Source organism: Myotis lucifugus, unplaced genomic scaffold (genome assembly GCF_000147115.1).
Source record: "Myotis lucifugus unplaced genomic scaffold, Myoluc2.0 scaffold_505, whole genome shotgun sequence".
In the NCBI taxonomy this organism is placed as follows: domain Eukaryota; kingdom Metazoa; phylum Chordata; class Mammalia; order Chiroptera; family Vespertilionidae; genus Myotis; species Myotis lucifugus.
The window spans coordinates 182,206-197,722 of record NW_005871553.1 but is presented as its reverse complement, the minus strand read 5'-3'; positions in this window follow the sequence as shown (position 1 = coordinate 197,722).

Here is a 15,517-nt window from a genome sequence, read left to right as displayed (position 1 = left end):
CTCCATCACCACTGATTCAGATGAGCATTTTCTCCTGGAATCCCTTTTCCTCCTTCATTAGTTGTTTCATTTATTCAATTAACTTCACCAAGTACTTCCTATGTGCCGTGAACTGTGCTATGACCTATGGACACAAACATGAATAAGATAGGATATGTGCTACCATGGAACAAACATTGGACCTGGAAAGACATGTCAGCACATAGTGAGGTCCTTGTGGGAGCAGAGTGGTTGGAAAAGTTAGTTCTACCTGGAGTGGCTGAGGAAGTCTTCAAAGAGAAATGTCCTTGAAGAATGAGTCAGATCGAGTCAGAGAACACAAAGGAAGAGTGGACAGAGACCACAGGTAGGAAAAACAAGGACCCCTGAGAAAAGCTGCCCACATTAAATTATATTCCTTTGGTGAATTATGATTAATAGTTTAATAGGTAGTCTCCAGAAAACAACAATGTACTGGGGGCTTAAGAAATAGAACATCTACATATCAATAAATATGATGTGTAGAAGCAAACAAAAAAAACCCAATAAACTCTGCCTTCTTATACTCAGCTTTGGTTAAGAGGACCGTTGCAAGCAAAGGCCACAAATTTCAACAGACCTGAAGACAATGAGAAAGCTATTGACACAGTATTTGAGAATACAAAGCACTGAGCCCACAGTTATGTCTTATTAAGAAGTTACCACAGAAGGTGAAGGACACTTATAAGTCAAACACCTCAAAGACACTCAAGGATATAGAAGCTAACCAGTTTGACCAATTCTTATTCTCTATCTTGCCAAACTGAGACTAGGCTATTTGGTTGCAAAACTTCTCCAGTGACATTGTTTGTAAATTCTGAAAGCCTTATTATTACCTGTTCTGGAATGTAACCCTTAATCCCTCCATGCTTGTTTTGCATGGCTGTTTATGGAGAATTGCATTTCCTTGCTATTTTGTTTGTTTTAGGAAGCTGTATTTGTTATAAGATGTTTACTGTAGGACATTCATTGACTCATCTAAATTATACTATACACATCAGCACTGTGGTAATTAACTCACTATCATGACCTAACTAATTTTATTCTGGAAAATTCATCTGTATATAAGCAGCTTAAGTTTACTTATGAATCAGAAAGTATCAAAAGTTTATCTTGGCTTTTACCCAGGGCTGGTTTGAGAAATAAACAGGCTCTGATCAGATTCATTCCTTTAAAAACAATGCAAAGTGAGTTTTCCACAACACAAATACACCAAAAAGTCAGATGAATAATGCTGGAGCCTAATCTCACAGCAGCTCTGAGCTCTGTAGGCTTCTTCGTAACTGAAGGCTCCTTTCCCTACATGGAGCACACACCTTGGCCCCATCCTCCTGGGAGGGGCTTGCTCAGGCCTTATCTGCACCAGGAGTTACCTGAGAGGGGAGAGCGATGTCTCCGCAGGTCTGTCCTCGCCCGCCCATCACCAAGTGCTTGACTACAGCTGAGAAAAGTGGTAGATCTAGCATCCTGAGGTGACACGCCCATCTTGTTACTGCTGGACTCCCAACACCTGTAGCAGTGCCTGGCACATACAAGGTGTGCAGTAAAAATGTGCTGATTGAATGAGCAGGAATGAATAAACCAGTTTCAACCTTCATTCCCTGTGGCATGTATTGAGCTGTAAAATATGTCTTTGTTCCTTTATTTCCATGACACACACAGCCCCAGTCTACCATGTTGTATAATGGAATTACCATCTCATTAGGGAAAGTGGAAACTTATACAATCAAAAAATATCAGTTATGTTGGTCATCTCCCTCATTTTACTGATGATGATACACAACCCAGAGAGTAGATACAATTGCATCTGGCTTTCTTTTTCTCCACTCATTGAACACCTACTGGGAACAGGACATTTGGCCAAATGCTGGAAGAGCACATGGGGAAGGACAAAGCTCCACCTTCACAGAGCTCACTGTCCAATGAACACAGGTTCCCAAACACTGGTCCTCAAACCAGGCCAGGTCAGCACACCAGAATCCCCTAGAAGCCTTATTAAGAGTAGAGAGGTCCCAGCCAGCATGGCTCAGTGATTGAACGTCAACCTATGAACCAGGAGGTCACGGTTCAATTCCCGGTCAGGGCACATGCCTGGGTTGCAGGCTCGATCCCCAGTGTGGGGTGTGCAGGAGGCAGCTGATCTATGATTCTCTCTCATCACTGATGTTTCCATCTCTCTCTCCCTCTCCCTTCCTCTCTGAAATCAATATATATATTGAGTAGAATGCCAAAGCTAGTGGAAACTAATATTGTCTCAAAACCTCCCTCTTCAATGGTGGGCCGCGAGTTTGACGTGCTTGCTCTACAAGACACTTATTAATTGCAAAGGGTCAAATCACTTTACAGTGGAGAAACCTGGCAGGAATCACCTTAACCAATGACCAAAGTTAGCATTGCCAGGAATGGAGCTAGTCGACTCAGGGCCCTCGGGACTTAATTCATAGAGAAAGACACAGCATCACTCCTTGGCACAACAGATGGCCCAGAGTGCATAATCCAAATCCAATCATGAGGAATCGTGACACACCCAGAGTGGGGGACATGTTGCGAAATCACTGACCTGCACTCTTTAATGGTGCCAATGTCATAAAAAATAAACAATGCCTCAGGAACTGTTCCAGATTAAGAGAGGCTAACAAGACATGGCAATGGAATGCAAGGCCCTGGCTTTACTTTTTCTATAAAAAGCATTGTTGTACTATTGGCAAAATCTGAATAAAGTTAATTTTTTAAATTTAATTATTATATAAATCCTGATTTTTTTAAAACAAGGATATTTAAGGGTAAAGAGGCATCATGTCTGATATCTGTAACTTTCTCTTCAATGGTTCAGAAAAAAATTACACACTAAGAGGTGTGTGTGTGTGTGTGTGTGTGTGTGCGCGCGCACGCACGCACTGAGAGGGAGAATGCAAACATAGTAAAATGTTAACATTCAGATCATCTAGGTGAGGTTATTCAGGAATTCTTTGTATGATTCTTGCATCTTTTCTGTGCCATCATTTTCATCCTCTACTAACCTCAGAAAATCTGCCTGATCATCCTTATTTCCTGCTGAGTCATCAATACTGTCACCCACCCACCCACCTGGGCTAAAAACCTAGAAGAATCTTGAGCTCCTACTTCCCAGTCAGCCTCCAAACCCTCCCACCCTGAGAGTCCAAATTCTGTCTCCTCTCACTGCCTGACTCACTCCCTCACTTCAGGGATATTCTCACTTGGACAACTGTGAATCCTCCTGACTGATCTCCCTACCTGCCCTCTCCTCCTTGCCCCCATCCTCCGTGTCCTAACAGAGCAAGCTTCTCAAATGCAAGTCTGGCCAGTCTGCCACATAAGGAGCCTAGAAGTCATCATTCTGTCCCACCAACAAGTAAAGAGCTGAACAAACTGAATCAAGTTTTCATAGAGCCACCAGAGAACTGAAATCTCAGAGCAAACCACTGCCTCAACAATTGGAGAGGCAGACATATAGATACAGAAAATCACAATTTACCAAAGCAGAAACCCACAAACAGAAACCTCCGCAGGCACCAGTACTGGATGGGTGATGTCTGGCTTTCAACAAAAATTACAAGACACACTAAAAGGCAAAAAACAGGACATGAGGAGACAGAGCAAACATCAGAACCAGATACAGAAATGTCAGCAGGGAATTCAAAATAACTATGATTAATATGGTAACAACTCTAATAGAAAAAATAGACAACATGCAAGAACAGACAGGTATTAAAACAGAAAGAAATTCTTAGAATCAAAAAGAAACGCTGGAGATCAAAAACACTGCAACAGGAATGAAGAATGCCTTTGACTGGCTCATTATTAGACCGGACATGACTGAGGAAAGAATCCATGAACTTAGAGGATATTTTAATAGAAACATGCAAAACTAAAAAGCAAAGAAAAAAAGACTAAATTAAAAAGAATAATATAAAATGCAGGTCTGACCCGACCACTGGGCCATTGACATCCACCGATGGTTCCTTGTAACAATTTCAGAACAAATCCAAATTCTAGTCCACAAAGCTTTCATGCTTGGACTCTTGGCCCCTTCTCTACGTTCTTTTCTTAATCCTCACCTAAGGATATGTTTTTATTGATATTTAGAGAGAGAGAGAGAAAGGGGGAGAGAAAGACAGAAACATCAATGTAATAGAAACATTGACTGATTGCCTCCTGTACACACCCAGACAGGGGGATCGAACCCAGAACCTTTTGATGTATAGGATGACACTCCAACCAACTGAGCCACCTGGCCAGGGTCATCTCTCTATTTTCTCCCCTTACTGCCCCCACACATCATTTACTACAGCCTGATGGCACTTCTATGGCTAACAGGAAAAGCAACTGAAAAAATCAATACACTTTTCTGGTTTGCAATTTTATTGTATGTTCCCTTCTCCTCATTAGGTCAAAGGCATCTCTAGTTCAGGATTTCCAAGCCACCTGGAAAAACACTTGTTGAAAGAGAGAAAGAGGCAGGCATTTGGAAGATTCTTTATTTTGATACTTGAGTTCACTCCTTAGCTTTTGTACCAAACCCATGTTGTTCTTGAAAGACTATATTGCTATAAAGTTGAAGTTTTGTTTTCCAAATAGTTAAAGGTGAATAGTAAAAATTCTGGGTGAGTTTTTTTTTTCTTATGCTGTTATTGTTATTGTTACTGTTGTGGTTTAGTTATTTTAGAGGAAAGGAACTTGAAAATAATGAATATATCATTAAGTCATTTTATCTGAGCCATCAACAGGCACTTGGAATCAAATTTTGAGGAAACTTTTCTTTATCTTTGCATTCCGAAGTTTAAGATCAATTTAAAACTCAAGGAATCTAACCAACAACCAGAATATCAGACAAAGCCCAGGACTGATAATCCATAACCTTCATCTGTTGACTTCATCTCTGTTCATTTTTTCTTTATTCCATGATTCCAGTCATTCTTCCACAATTCACACTTGCACCAACATCTTCAGAACATTTCAGAGATTCAGGTTTGTGGAGCCAGCCTCCCCCTCAAGAATGGGGTCCTTCCTGGCTGTCATTTCCCACCCTATGAAGGAGAATGACATCTGTTCTTGTTAAAGGAAGTGGATGGCTCCCCCTGCCTGGGAGGGATATGAGAGTCTCACTCACCTTGCTCCCAGCAGTTTCCCTAGTAGCCTGACATCAGTGCTTGAGGTTCACGGAGCTTCTTGGATCTGTGTCTTTACAGTTTCCATCAAATCTGGGAAAGTTTTGGCCACTATTTCTTCATCTGTTTTTTTGTCTTCTCTTCTTCAGAAACCCCAATTGCACATCTAGCAGGCCACATGAAGTTGTCCCTCAGCTCACTGACGGTGTGCTTGTTTTGCCACACTTTTTCTCCTAGTGTTTCATTTTGCTACGTGAAGTTCACTCATCTTTCACCATGCCAGCCACACACTTGCCCTGAAACAACAGTTCTTTTCCCAGTGATCTGTGGGGTAAATGGAGTGTGTGTAAGCACATGTGTGCTTGTATGTACATGAATTCTTGAATCCAGGAATATCACTATGTACTCATATATACTCAGCCTGTACAAAGAAAGAGCAGCCTACCAAGCCCAAACTCTGGGGTTCACAATTCATTTTTAAAAAGAAAAGATTGAAGTCTTGTCAACCCCGGGAGGGCTCTGGCTTCTGGCTCCATCTATGTAAACTATGACTCAAAGATCATTAGAACCTAAAATTCTTACAATGGGAGGCTCTTTCTGAAAGAACCTGGCCCAAACCTCACCAATTTTTATAAACAGATAGAGCTGTTCTGGGAATTGATAAACGTCTCAGTCATGGGGTTGAATGGAAGATGAATGTTCTAATCTCAACCCTGCCCAATATGATCTCAAAGGCAACCTACTGGGGAAAACAAACAAGCTATGGACCAAAAAAGAAAAAGGGAATCTGATTGGTTTTGAACCTGGGCATCCTAAACCAGTCCATGATGAGTAAATGAAGTTCTGTGAGTGGATTTATGGCCAGTGATGACAAGCGAAGGAGAGGACGATGGTTGCTTGAAGAAATGGAAAAACAAGAGATTTCCCTTGGGAGGAAGGGAACATGACATGATGGGGAGTTGCTATTTCCCATGAACAGGCACTTCCCCTTGTGAGACCAGAGGAATCAGAGCTGCTGCCCATCACCCTGGTCGGTGAAGACGGGTGGGAGGCATGGCAACCTCCCGGGGTTGCCTTTGGTCTGGGAGGTCAAGAAATGGAGCACTGAGCTCTGGTGCCGGAGGGAGACAGTGCAGCCACCTCGTGTTTCCCCCGCCTCCTTCCACTCCTCCTCGGACCCACATAACCTCCGTCGCAGAGAAAGAGCAAAGACACTAGCACAAAAACTTGTTGCAAAGCCTGCGTTATAAGATTCTGTGGAGAAACCTCAGCGGGCAGAGCATGCATCGCAGAGAACACAGTGACCGAGGCCTCAACAGGAGCCAATGGGCAAACACGGCAACTGCCAGGGAGGGCTGAGGGAGGACACCCCAGTCTGGGGCGACCAGGGACCCCGCACGTCCACCTGACCTGATCTGCAGGGCCTCCAACCTCAGTGAAAAGATGGCCATGCTCAGACACAAAGCCCTGCAGGCAGCCATCACTATTACTCTCGTTATCAAGGGGAAAATTCCCTCTAGCCTGGGGACCTTTGCCAAATTGCTTAGTTACCAAGTGTGTGTTTGCAGTTATAGTTACTAACTCAGTCCTTCCCTTCCTTGCTTTAACCACCACAAAGAAACCCTGCTGATTAAAACCCTTCCCGGGCTGGCTTTGATCTCGGGCTGCAGCAGCTCTCCTGTCCAGGAGCTGCACCAGGAAGGCTTCCCTCTGTCCTCGGCAGCCACGCGAACTCATCTGCGCGTCTATCTCCTCCCTCCCCATCTCCCCGGTAGACTGGAGTGAGCACCCCCATGTACACTGGGGGAGACCCAGACAAGAAGCTCTGACAATCTTCCAGGCTCAGCTCCAGTGACGTCACACTACTTAATCTGTTTAATCCTCACAAGAATCCTCGGAGAAGATATCTAACACACATGGAGGTGCAGAGCACTTCAAGTGACCACTGTCACACTGGTACTGGGTGTTGGAGCTCTTGCTCCCATCCCTGCCACCAATGAGCCCTCCCGAGTCCAGGGTAGGACTTGCCCTCGGTCATGAGCAGTGAGGTGGGTCGGGTGACATCCTAGAGACGGAGTCAGGGAACCATGGGGCGCAAGGGCTGACTCCCTGGGGTCCTCTGCATTGAAGAGTTGATGTCCCCAATTTGTCTCACTGGCTTTTGAGCCTCAGAACCATCATGGCAACATCTCAGATGCGCCCCAGGGCTCAAGGCCAGTTGACAGAACAAAGCTGTGGGTGGTGAGGAATGGCCTCCTCCCTGTGCTGCGTGGACACAGCGTTGATTTAGCCCCGGTCTCTGTGGGTTGGTTCTGTGCCTTCACAGCTCCCTTCCTGCTGCGGCAGAGGGGACACGGCATCGAGAATAAACGCCCTTTCAGGCTCAGCTGGACACCTGCTGCCCTGGAGGAGCGGACTTGGCTCCCTTCGCAGCTAGAACTTGCTCACCCTCCCGTTACGGAGCTCTTGCTCGGGGTCCTGCCCTGGTCCCCACCTACCCTCTCACCACAGCATCTGCTGCTGTGGACACAGCATTCACTCAGCACCGGTCACATGCCAGGCACTGATCCAGGAGCCGGCAATTCTGCAGTGAACAAGACAGAGGAAAAACAAACCTGCCCTCATGGAGAGAGTGGGGGACAGATACTAAACAAAATAAAGGAGGAGAAACCAAGATGGCGGCATAGGTTAACGCGGGAGTTTGCTGCCTCGAACAACCACTTCAAAAATACAACTAAAAGACGGAACGGACATCACCCAGAACCACAGGAAGGCTGGCTGAGTGGAAGTTCTACAACTAGGAGGAACCGAGAATCAGAGGAGGCACAGTGCTGAAGTAAAATACTAAGGTGCGGAGTGCGCGCGGCACGGGCTGGTGGCTGAGGGCGCGGTTGACTGTTTCAATCCGGAGGGAGCCTCAGACTCTGAGCTCCAGATCCGGGCGAGTCTCTAGGGACCCAGACTCAAACGGAAGAAGCGGGACTGTCTGGCTTCGGTCCCACTGAGGTTTGCAGCGGTTGCTGGGACAGAGAGGCAGAGCCCCTGGGGACGGACTGAGAGCAGCCATAACTGCTCCCTCCTCCGCCCTGTTGATCCTGTGGGACCCACCCCACCCAAGCCCTGCACAGAGCCATTTGCCGGATAGCCTCAGGCAAAGGCTAGATTAGCACCTCCCTAGAGGACAGAAGTTCTCCCACTGCAAACACAGCTGATTCTCACAGCCAGTTGGCCTGGAGGTCAAGTAGTAATTACCTACAACAATCAAGGCTTGACTACAAGACTGCTCACAGAGACCACAAGGGGGTGCACCAAGAGTGTCTACCTCAGGTAATTGGGACACTTAACACGGAAAGCCACTCTATCGACACAGCGAAGCATAAAAAAATGCCAAGACAAAGAAACAGGTCACAAAGGATAGAACCGGAGGAAAGCAGGCTACTGGATATAGAATTCAAAACCACACTTTTGAGGTCTCTCAAGAGGCTTCTAGAGGCTGTCGATAAACTTGATGAGATGTACAGGAAATCTAATGAGACCCTCGATGGTGTGATAAAGGACCAACTAGAAAGTAAGCATACACTGACTGAAATAAAGAATATTATACAGACTCCCAACAGCAGACCAGAGGAGCGCAAGAATCAAGTCAAAGATTTGAAATGCGAGGAAGCAAAAAACACCCAACCGGAAAAGCAAAATGAAAAAAGAATCCAAAAATACGAAGATAGTGTAAGGAGCCTCTGGGACAGCTACAAGCGTACCAACATCAGAATAATAGGGGTGCCAGAAGATGAGAGACAGCAAGATATTGAAAACCTATTTGAAGAAATAATGGCAGAAAACTTCCCCCACCTGGTGAAAGAAATAGATTTACAAGTCCAGGAAGTGCAGAGAACCCCAAACAAAAGGAATCCAAAGTGGACCACACCAAGACACATCATAATTAAAATGCCAAGAGCAAAAGACAAAGAGAGAATCTTAAAAGCAGCAAGAGAAAGAAAGTCAGTTACCTACAAGGGAGTACCCATACGACTGTCAGCTGATTTCTCAACAGAAACTATGCAGGCCAGAAGGGAGTGGCAAGAAATATTCAAAGTGCTGAATACCAAGAACCTACAACCAAGAGTACTTTATCCAGCAAAGCTATCATTCAGAATTGAAGCTCAGATAAAGAGCTTCACAGATAAGGAAAAGCTAAAGGAGTTCATCACCACCAAACCAGTATTATATGAAATGCTGAAAGGTATCCTTTAAGAAGAGGAAGAAGAAGAAAAAGGTAAAGATACAAATTATGAACAACAATACGCATCTATCAACAAGTGAATCTAAGAATCAAGTGAATAAATAATCTGATGAACAGAATGAACTGGTGATTATAATAGAATCAGGGACATAGAAAGGGAATGGACTGACTATGCTTGGGGGGGGGGAGGGGTGTGGGAAATGCGGGAAGAGACTGGACAAAAATCATGCACCTATGGATGAGGACAGTGGGTGGGGAGTGAGGGCGGAGGGTGGGGTGGGAACTGGGAGGAGGGGAGTTATGGGGGGGAAAAAGAGGAACAAATGTAATAATCTGAACAATAAAGATTTAATTATTAAAAAAAAGTTAACAGCATTTTAAATAAAACCTTAATAATGAGAAAAAAATAAAAAAATAAAAAAAATAAAAATAAAGGAGAAAAATACACCCTTTGCTATTCAAATCTGAACCCAGTTTCTACGTTCAGAGAGCGAGAGTCAGATACAGGGGCGCCTGTGGCAGAGAGGTGGTGCGATCAATGAACGCAGAGATGCACAGCAGGGAAGGGGCAGGGGAATGCGGGCTGGGGTGGGGCTGCGATGGGAAACGGGGCCTTGAGTAAAGGAGGGAGTAACCATGCAAACAATATAGGAAGAGAACTCTAGCCGGGAACAGCCAGTGTAAAGGTCCAGAGGCCAGCGTGTGTCTGACATGCCAGAGGTCAAAGGTTGGAGAGCCATGCACTCCCCTGCGAGCACAGCGCCCGGATCTGGGCAGCAAGCAGCAGAAGGTTCTGTGGGTGAACAGAGCCAGGTCGCAGACTTGCTCTTTTCCATGCCAGTCATGCAAACTTGAACTAATTCTTTCCTCCTCCAAGCCCTTCCCCAGTCCGACAGCACAGAGTTGGAGCAAAATAAATGTTGTAGCTACATATGTGATTCAGGGGAAAGGAGAATCTCACTTTATTCCACTAAAGGAGAATCTCACTTTATTCCACTATGTCCTTTTTGGGGTGGCGGGGAGGCAGGTTAGAAGCAGGGCTCTGGAAGTACACCTGCCACCCCTCCTGTCTGGATAACAGTAACAACAGGAACGTCACCTACTAAGGAAGGATTTGCAGGCTACTAAGCAATGTCATACCTGCTGCCTCGTTGGGACAGCTCAGCACCCTTCTAAGATTGGGAGAGGAGGACCCTCAACTCTCCTTCTTGCAGATAAAGATGCTTGAAATGCAGAGAGGAAACGTGACTTAGCTCGTCAGTGACAGAACGGGGAAATCGAGGCCATACTAAGGGATTTATTGTAGGGCACCCAAGGATCCTGGGACCACCAAACACGGGGCCTGCTTTTATGTTATTTCCCATGCAGGCAACAGGTGAGCTGGCCATGAGAGGTGAGCTCTCTGATTGTATCCACCACCGGTTGCCTCCTGGGAATGGACAGAGACATAAATACGGGGCCTCCAGAATCGGAGACTAGTCAGCATGAGGATGGAGCCCAGGGTCTGGCTCCTGTTGGGTGCCGGAGCGGGGAGCAGCATGAGAGTCTGGTGTGGGTGCTCGGTAGCAGGGCCCCAACCAGAAGGGTGAAGAGCAAATAAAATGAAATAAAAATAAAATAGCCTCTTTCCTAATTTAGCTAAAGGTCAACCCTGTCTGTAGTCAACTGAGACTCTTCTAATTCTGTTCGCTTGTCTTGCTTTAATCTCAGTTAATAGTATATTTTCAGACTGCCTGCCTGGGGCTACGCAATTCTATCTGGAGAGTCAGGACTCGTGGAATTTCCAAGTTAGGACGAATGTCTGAGATCACTCAGGCCAACTCCCCCATTTTACAGATGACAACACCAAAGTCCAAGGAGGCTTGGTGACAAATCAAGGCCACTCTCCCACCACTGCAGAGCAGGAACTGTAATGGGGTGACCCGCAGAGACGACCACCAGGCACTCAGATCAAAATTTAGGAGCCTTTAAGCTGGCCAGCGACTACAGTTACAACACCCTGCCGAAGCAGAGGCTGAACTGCAGTGCCAACTACAGGAGTTACATTTTATTATTAAATTCAGTGGAGGCCCAGAGAAAAATGTTTCTTTCAAATTCTGGGCCCCCAATATGGAGGAAACTCTATTTATACTTTTTCCAGTCCTTTGTCTCCCAAATTTGGAACGAGACTTCCGGGCCTTCTGAGAAAGAAGGCCTGCGTGCTGGGAAGGGGCCATGAGACCATATCTCAAGGCCTGGCCTGATGTCAGTACCTTTCTATCTATGTGTTCTAGGACAGCGTGCCCCGCCTGGCCGAAGCGCCAGATATGCAGCCCAGCACAGAACTAAAGTACCATCATATGACTGGAGGGTCCACAGTGCCATTCCTGGGCCACAGTGTGTGCCAAGAGGGAATGTGGCATCAACTTCTATAGTGATTTGGAGGAAGAGCTGAATTGAGAGGAGAATATTTATGATTGCACATTCTTTATTAGCCTTCCTTGTTCATTTGCTGAGAATAATGTTGAAATCTTCCAGGTTAGGAAGTTGCTTGTGAATGAAGGTTCCTCTCCCAGCATTCACGGATGTACGCTGTGCTCCACTTCAATGACTAATCACGTGTAATTCATAAAGCAAGCGCAACCCAGCTAGAGAGCCATCGAGGGTCTGAACATCTAAAGCCTTCTTTTACTTGGCCCACTGCTGAGAACTCCCAGGAAGTGGGTGCAGAAAAGGTAAGCCACATGTTACGACAGGTATAAGAAGAGGGTAGGATTAGACTCAACTTCATTTTCAGTTTTTAAAAAGACGAGCAGCCCTAGCCAGCTTTGGCTCAGGCAGATAGTGCATCAGCCTTACGGACTGAAGGGTCCCGGGTTCAATTCTGGCCAAAGACACATGTCTGGGTTTGTGGGCTCAATCCCCAGTAGGGGGTTGTGCAGAAGGCAGCCGATCATGATTTTCTCTCATCATGATGTTTCTATCCTCTCTCTCCCTTCTCCCTTTCCTCTCTGAAATCAATAAAGAAATATATTTTTTTTAAAAAAGACAAGCAGATTGAATAGTGTGGTGGAGATAAAAGCATACTAAATACAAGCAAACCAACTGCCTTAACTTAACAACAGCCCGGCACTTTCTAGTAGTACACTATTCTGGTGGTTTTCTCTGTCAAAGGGATTATCCAGGAAGCCAAAGAAAGACCCCGGGCTACACGCTTCAGCCAACAATTACAGTAACTGAGTAATCAGTCCCACAGTCTGTGGTGTTACCAGGATCATTTCAAAATGAGGTCAGAACCTTCGACTTACTCGCCTCATCAATGGCTCATGTTCATCACAGACCTGCCGGCCAGGGTTGTCTGGCTTTTTGCTTCCCTCTGAAGACACTTATTCTAACTGGACCACTCTGTGGAGTTCAGGCTACAATGGAGGAGACTTAAAAGTAGCTGTGAGCTTCTCTGACGAATAAGAACGAATGTAAAGACAAAAATAACAAAATCCTCTCCTGATTCACTCAAAAAGAAGTAAATGCAGCAAAGCCTCTCAGGGAGACATAGAGAAAACCAGAAGAGGCAAAGAAACGAAACATGCAGGTGCACCGACCTGCTGCAATGGGCCTGCACAGCTGTAATGACAGTCGCAGGGAGAGAAAGAAAAGGCGGCTCTGAAGAAGGGACTGGTGGGTCATCTGTGCAGGGTGCTTTGTGCCAGAACAGCCAAGTGTCAGGAGAGGCAACATCCAAAATGCCCGCCAGGCTGCAATGCCTGCCCTGCCTTATCAGCAGCGGTCACCTCATTATGCCCAGAAGAAACAGGCCATCCTCAGCACCACTCACGGACCACACACCACATCAACCCAGTAGGAATAACCCTACTGGGGCTCTGAAGGCGTGAACACAGGCAGTGGGTACCAACTCACTCCTGACAACGTCCGCTGCACCAAATGCTCACTCATTTCAGAGCACCGCTCAGGTGGACAGTCTCCCTCAGCAGGGGACACGACCACCTGCCCCTTACAGACCGGTAAGACCGGTCAAGAGCCCCTTGCCGGGACCATGGCCTCTAAGCTTATACGAGCTCCAGACGTGCCTTCATTCTTTGCTGACCATTTTCCAAAGACCAAGGTCTTGGAAATGTAAGTTTCCTAATCAATTTATCTAGAATAGAACACTCTTTTCAAAAAACAGAACTCCCTGTTGACCATGGAACTACTTTCATGTGTTAAGCGGGTCCATATTTCTTAGCAAGCACTGAGAAAGTTGTGTTCCTTTAAAAATGGACCTTCCCATGGTAGGTCACACCTGGTAAAACTACAATGTGAAAGGCAATAGGACTGCTGACCCCACGGAGCCACCCAACCAGCCCAGGACTCCACCCTCTGGACGTTACCTTATTAACTTCTGGTGGGGAGGGGTTCTCTGTTGCTCCCAGACAAACCTAATCCAAACCAAACTCAACCTGACACAATCAGCCCTCCAGCCTGGCTGTGTGTTCTTTGTTAGGAAAAACATAGTGATACAGATAGTCATTAATGAAGGGGGCATTGAGAACAATGTTGCTGGCCCCCAGTCCCTGAGCTGGCCCAGCTCCTTTCCTTGGAAACCTCGCTGGGGACTTGTCCCTGCCCGTGCCAACGCCTGAGACCTCATCCTCCCTCACAAAGGCAGCTGCCTAAAGGGGATCATAAATCAATATTTCATAACCAAATTCTCAAGCAGTCGCGAGGCCCAGACAGAATCCCTTTGCTGAGATTACGGAGACAGGAAAAGGAAAGGCATCCCCAGCATCCTCAGATGCTCTCACAACCATCCACTCACAGTTCCCTTCAGCAAACACGCTGGGCCACCTGGGATCACTGGGCAGACATTTTCATCCAAAGTACTTTGGACCCATTATTAGCTTCAACAAAGCTCCAAATTCCTTCTTCAAAAAAAAAATCAAGAGCTCCACTCTGTATGATTGTTCACAATTATCAAGCCCCTCAGGCACAAGCCAACAACTTCTGGGTCAACCTCGTGCCCTCAGATTACTGACCCGCCACCCGATTACCCACATCCTAAACGTTTTGAGAACACTGTGCGCTGGTTAGGGTGATGAAAGCACACTGCAGCCCCTGACCTCCTTCCCAGGACCCGGAAATAAGAAAACTCTAACCATAGACAAACTTCACTCTAGGACAGTATCTGCCCCGAGTCCCGCATCCTCCAAAGCCCCCCAAGCAATCCGCCTGCCCCTCTCTCCAAGGGCAGGGCCCATGGATACCTCATGACAGTTTCTGCTCGTTCCTCCTAAGGTTCCCACCCAGGGCCTGAGGCCTGCAGGGGTGGGAAAGCGTGGATGGGGGCATGTGGCTCCCATCCCCCTCCTGCTGAAATGATACCTCCTTTTTCTAGTGTCTCCCTCTGCCTCTCTCTCATCTATCTTCCCATTTGCAGAGAACTTCTCGGCCTTGATCTCCCCTCATACATTTGCAACTGTCTCCGCTTGATCCCGGGCTCCTCCATGTTTCCATTTGGCTCTTCTCTGACAGGTATCCAAGTGTCTGACCCAGAGCTCCCTGCTTCCCACCTCTCCCTCCTCTGAGCATCACTGGAGCATCTCTATAAGAGGAAGTGGTTGTATGAGGTAGGCTGTGTTAAGGGAATGGGAAGATCTCGCTTTTATTGAGCATTTACTATCTGCACATAGTATATTTTTTGCCCGTGGTCCATTTTCTCATATAATACTCACAGCTAATCAGAGTGGTTTGTATTGATATTCCCATTTTATAGACAAGAAAGCAGAGGCTTTGAGTGGATAGGAAACTTCCTCAAGATCATAGCATAGGCTAAAGTTGTCATTCAAATCCAGGTTTGTATAATTTCAAAGCCCACCTTTCCGTTATAGTCTAAAATAGTACATCTCTGACATATACATTAGAAATTACCAATATTTCTTTTTTTAGGATGTTATTTATTTATTTTTATTGTCTAAAGTTTTACAAATGTCTCCTTTTTCCCCGCTTGACCCTCCCCCCAGCCATTCCCACCCCGGGCAAGCCCCCACCACCCCAGTGTCTGTGTCCATTGGTTATGCTAATATGCATGCATACAAGTCCTTTGGTTGCTCTCTAACCGCCCCACCCACCCACCCCACCATTTGTCTCTGTATCT